This window comes from Phocoena phocoena, chromosome X, assembly GCF_963924675.1.
Source record: "Phocoena phocoena chromosome X, mPhoPho1.1, whole genome shotgun sequence".
In the NCBI taxonomy this organism is placed as follows: Eukaryota; Metazoa; Chordata; class Mammalia; order Artiodactyla; family Phocoenidae; genus Phocoena; species Phocoena phocoena.
The window spans coordinates 97,551,672-97,557,671 of NC_089240.1; positions in this window are offsets into that span (position 1 = coordinate 97,551,672).

The window sequence follows — 6,000 nt, forward strand, 5'->3', positions numbered from 1 at the left end:
GTCTGCTAATGGTGGTTAGTGATGAGGACAGGAGAACACTCTGCCTCCTGATGTGGGCTGTCCTGATGCTTTTTACAAGTGACTGCAATGTGAGTCGCCTCCTTATTCTGAGATTTCAATGTTAGCATAAAACGCTTCACTTTGTTTTATATTATTTATAAAGGACTGAAGGATCTATTATCTCACTTTCATACTTATTAGATAGGTAGAGCAGATTAGGTAGGTAGAGCAGATGGTATCATGCATATTATATCCCAGACAGATTATAACGATGGCCGCCACTTACTGAGCACCTTGCTGGAGCCAGAGCCCCTTATGCATTTATCTCACTTAATCATCATCGCAACCCTCTGAAGTTCGTGGAATTAGTTCCACTTTTATAGATAGGAACCTGGGGCTCAGAGAAGCTAAGTGATGTGTTCATGGTCACGCAGAGTTGAAGTCAGTCTGATTCCTAAGACCCTGATGCTCCCATTGCATTCCATTTCCTTTCAAATGATTGACTTGCCCTATGTCAGTGTTAGAAATGGTCTCCTGAACCTAGCACAGTACTCCTATTGATTTATTGTTCTCTCCCATAAAGGGTGAGAACTCATAGCTAACCAGTTGCTTCATTTAACAATTAACTGATTAGAATTGCTAGACCAGTTAAAAAAACAAATTTCAATAATAAGCATATAGCAGTTATCACATACCTAGTGCTTACAATTTACCAGGGTATGATCTAAAATTTGAACGCACATTAAATCATTTAAGCATCACAACAATGTACAAAATAGTTATCATTATGTGATGTAGTTACTATTATCATCCCTGGATGAGAAAACAGGCACAAGAGCTTAAGCAGTTTGTCCAAAGACAACCTAGAAAATTGTGGAGACAGGATCTGAACCCAGTCTGGCTCCAGAACTCTAAACTACTCAGCAGCACTGCCTCTCAATAGAAAATTCAGTTCATCAAGTATTGGTTTCGTTCCTGTATGCTAGGCTGGTAGAAAATATAGTTCCTACACTTAACAGCTTACGTATTCAACAGAAAACAAGATATAGATACTCGCAGTTAATGCTCTGATACCTAGCATATGGAGTGTAAGTGTTGTATAAAGACGTAAGTATGGATCGAGATGAATAATAGAACGTAAGTGGTCTGGGACGGTTCATTTGCCTTTCTAAGTAATGCACTTTCCTATGGACGAGTGACTTGGCCTCTGGGGAGAAGCTGGTTCCATGTGTTCTAAAATAAGCAGGTTACTTGGCTAATGTTCAGACTTTAAATAGGTATGTGGGTTGTAGCTATTCGACCTGAACCAACTTTAAATTCCCTTGTGTTCTTGCATGATTTCAGTGGAGCTGGAATGAAAAAATTCACTTTTCTCTAAATGTTGTGAAGTTCGAATTTGTTAATACTTGGCAAAATACTGTGAGGCTGACAGGAAGGGGATTCGTAAGTATTGTATCATTGCTTTGTCAGGGTGCTCTCTCTCTCTAGCAGGAAGTGTTATGACTTGCTCTCTAAAGTTGCAATTGTGAGAAGAATGTTGGGTTTCCAGATTGGCGTTCTGGGCGTGGGAGGTTCCTTCTGTTTAGTGCTGCGAGAAAGAAACAACAGGTTTGCTCTCATCCCGGAAGGGTAACAATTTTAATATTATTTCGTTAGGCTCTAACTTTTATATTATGGAATATTTAAGCAGAAATTTACTTTAAACATCTCGAAATTCTTATTATGTGTTTGGGTAGTTACACATTTGGAGACGCTTTCTAAATCTTATGTATTCAAGTAGAAGCAAATTTGTTTTAAGAGAAAAATTTGAAGTTTAGAATCTGACTTGTTCTCTCTCTATATATTGTCTTTTCTTTATTTGGGGAATATTTCAGGGACTTTGTACTTTTTAAAAATTGGTTTTGTAATCCTAATTATATAGCTGTATCTATCAAGTCAGATGCCAAAGGTTTAAATGACAGAAGCTCTTACTTTATATCTGGGGGGTGGGGCGAAGGGGAATGGAATTTCAAATACTTTTGATCCCTGTTAAATGGTTTTTCAAAATTCTGTGAAATAGAAGTTGAGGGTAGCTGTCATGACAGAATATGGCAAACAGATTGATATTCTACTCTTACAAAATAACTTATGACAAACAGTTGTACTGGTGTTTATTCATACTTTCCAAAATACATGAAAATCACTGGTGATGAGATTTTGGTGGTGTTAATATAATATGGTAGTGATAGTGATTTCTGATGCTTACAAACTCACCAGAGTTTTCTATCACATAGTGATCATATGTTTTATTTCTCCTATTTCAATATAGCTGGTTGTATAAATCTCGACTCCGAATCAAGGGTAACCTCTCAAATTAGTTGTACTTAACTACACCCGTATGAGGTAAAAAGTGAAGTATGAAACAAAAGAGTCTAGTTTTCTCAATTAACAACTACCATATTTGAGAACATATAAGCAGGGTATGTTACACTGCAGGAGGCCATTTTAGTGACTAATAGATAAACTTCCAGCTTAGCTCAAAGTCTAAGCTGAAATTTTATCTCTAGTGATTTCTGAGTTGTACATCATAATATTTTGTCTTGAGTTAACTGGTCTGATCTGCCTTGTGAGAGATATATACCTAAAGGTTGCCCTTGGCTTCCGTGTTATTTTTCACAGGAAAGGAGAATGGAAATACTCCTCAAGTGTGAAGGTTAATTAATTTCATTAGCAGCAGATATGTATTTTTCATAAATTATTCAGATACTTTTGGAAAATGTCAGAGTTTACTTAGGAAATAAAGGGATTGGACCTTTTAAAAGAAGAATGTGCTATTTCGATCCAAGGAGTTTATACTTCTTAGCTTTGTAAAGACGGGAAAGTAGAGGTGTAACTTTGTTGTGTCTTTGGGTTTCATATAGTATTCTTCATAATAGGAAAGGGGGCTTTTAGAATACGGTTAAGATGTATATTAAATATCTACAAAACTCTTGTCTAGCAAGAATTTAAAGAATGTCTTCAATCTGACTTAATTGATGTGAATGTTTCTATGGGAAAAATTATTAACTTATTTTAAAATAGCCATTGCTTAAAGATCTTATCTTTATTAAGACAAAAAGAGGAAAGTAAACTTTTACTTAAAATGGAAGTATTTGATATTCCTCCAGGAAATGACACAGGATTGGGCACCCTTTGGGGTTTAAGTGACTCACAGATATTGGTACTTGAAAAAAAGATCAATTAGAATCTAGCTTATGCTAGATCCTAGAACAGAATAGAGGTGTTTCCAGGAAATGAACTCATTTAATAGCTAAGTAGGGTGAAATCACTCATGGGATGTCTGGGGTTTGCTTTACAGTAATTCAGGAGGTCGGTGGGGGGGGGGGGAGAGAGAGGGGTGGGGGAGGGGGAGATAGGGAAGGGGGTCAAGAAGGGAGGGAGGGAGGAAGCAGGGGAAAAGAAGAGGACAGGAAGAGAGAATCAGTGTGGAAATCCTGATAAATCTGATAAATGTAGAATCTGGATGATGGGATTATGGGTGTTTGCTGTACATTTTCTCTTTTGTATACATTGAAAATTTTCATAATAAAATTTTTAAGTACAGCTTTAGTTTGCAGCAATTTACATTTATTTCTAAATGATACATTTATCTATAAATTGCAGGTTTGTCAAAACATGATGTGTGCGTGATGTATATTATTGTAAAGGTGAAATGTGCTGCTTGATTGCCAAAATTGTTGCCAAGTAAAAGCTGTTTCTGAAAGAAAAAAAAACCTTTGTTTGACTTTCAGCTAAATTCAAAGAACAGGTTGCAAACATCTTGAAGAGTTTTGTAGTATCTTGAAGTATTAAAGACCAGTAGATAGTTAAAGCATGCTAACAGGCCAAGTGCCTGTGAAGAATGTGGGAACATTATTATGTCTTGGCTATTTTGTTCCCAGCTTTCTCTATAGAGTATGCATGTTGAAAACCACGCGTGACAACTACTTAGCCTGCAGTATGTTTAAGTCTGTTCACTTTCCCTACTTTCGAACATCAGTTCATTCCACAAATATTTAGTAGGGGCTTATTGTGAGCCAAGATATAAAGTCAAACGAGGTACCAGCCCTGCTTTCAGGGAGCTCACAGCCTAGAGGAGGAGATAGAGAAGTAGATGGTGGGACATGCTGGGGGGTGGGGAGCTCCCGGAATTGGGGAAGGGGCGTCACTGGTTAGCAACCAGAACCCTATGCTGCATCTCCTTTAAAACAACACAGACAGAACATTTGAGGTGGCTTAATTGGGTGTAGGTATTAGGGAAGTAGGAAGAGGGCTAGTTTAACTCTGTGCGCATTACTTGGCAAATAACAGCCGCCTCTGCTCCCTTGCCCTCCTTAATAAACCTTCACCCTCTCTCATGCATCCATGGGCATTGTTGGAGCAGCATACACGCAGGAGATAGCAATCCCTTCTTCACATTAAATATAGTGAGCTAATGTTTCAGTCTCCTTAATGTTTTGGGGTACATCCAAAGCAAAATTGCACTTATAGGCAGGCAGCTACTTGAGGTTGGATAAAAGGGAGAGTTAGCCTTCAGTCACTGATAGAACCTTCCAGAGTTCATTGTTCAATTGATTTGGAATTTGAAACGTATTTTGTCATGTAAATAGTAAGTAAGGTTTTTTAGGTCATTTCACAAATGTCCCTGAAATGGTGTGCTATGTTACCAAAATGATATGTTTTTGTGTCCCTATTATTTTAATCTAAATGAATTGTAGAAGCATAGTTGCTAAATGTATCCAGATGTGCGTTCCATCAGCCAGCTGCTTTATTCTCTAGTCCCGAATCCTGTACAGCCTAACAGCATATATAACAGTGCCTCATGGGAAAACACTGTCTGTTCTGTTGGGGGTTATCTATCAATGTCCTCTGTGTAGTTTTACCAATTTGCGGCTGAAATGTCAAGTAGAATTACCAGAGGGTCTAGGCCTGAAAAACAACCTCGTTAAGTAAAGTATGTTCTACATGTTGAATGTTGCTTTCATCACAGAAGTCTGCTCTCCACGTTGACTATAACGAGCAATTTTTAATAATGCTGAGGTGCTGGAATAATAAACAGTAAAATCCTTCACCACTTCTTCTGTCTGCTTTTACCTTTCCTAAAGTTTCAGGACTAGAAACCTGTGACACAGGTGAGACCAGTTAGAGTTTGACTCACTTGTGACTTTCAGAGCAACAGATCATTAAATTGAGAAAGAGGCATAGAACCTCTTAAATTATTACAGTTGCTCCTTTACCAAGATTCCATTAAAGTTTTCTAAAAGTAAGCAAACAAAACTCCAAGCCGCTTGCCCCTGGAGAAAAATCAGCTGTAAGGTAAAAAACTAATCACTAAAAAAACTAGGAGTACCACAGTGATGGCTTATGTATGAAAAGAGAAATCCTAAACTCAAAATCAATTCGTCACATTGATACTTGAGTGTTTGCTTACATTTGTACTAAGTTATTAGCACTGATACAATGGGAATGGTTGTTTACAGTAGTTAGCATGTAAGTGGCTGAAATTAAGGGATATTAAATACAGGGAAGCAGAAACATGTCATATATAGGAATGAATGTGCCACAAGAGAAGGTCAGCATTCATGTCCTTCTTTTTAAAAAGTATGGCCTGTTTTATTGTCAGTACTCACTCAACACCAGTATTTTGAAGAAAGAAATTTTAGAACTCTATAATATATAGTATCTACTGAACCCGTTGCCAATATTCTATATATTTTACACGGTTACAGTTTTGGTGATTTCAGTTCAAGGATTAAGTGAATCCCTCCTTTAAGTAATAAAAACGAATTAGCTGAAAGGAACTGCATTTTCTGGCAACCGTTCATTTTTCTCAATATGATGGTCACATTTGTTAGGAGGTTTTTTTTTGTTTTTGTTTTGTTTTTTGGCTGTGCCATGCAGCATGCGGGATCTTAGTTCCCTGATTAGGGATCGAACCGGTGCCCCCTACAGTGGAAGCACAGAGTCCTAACCACTGGACTG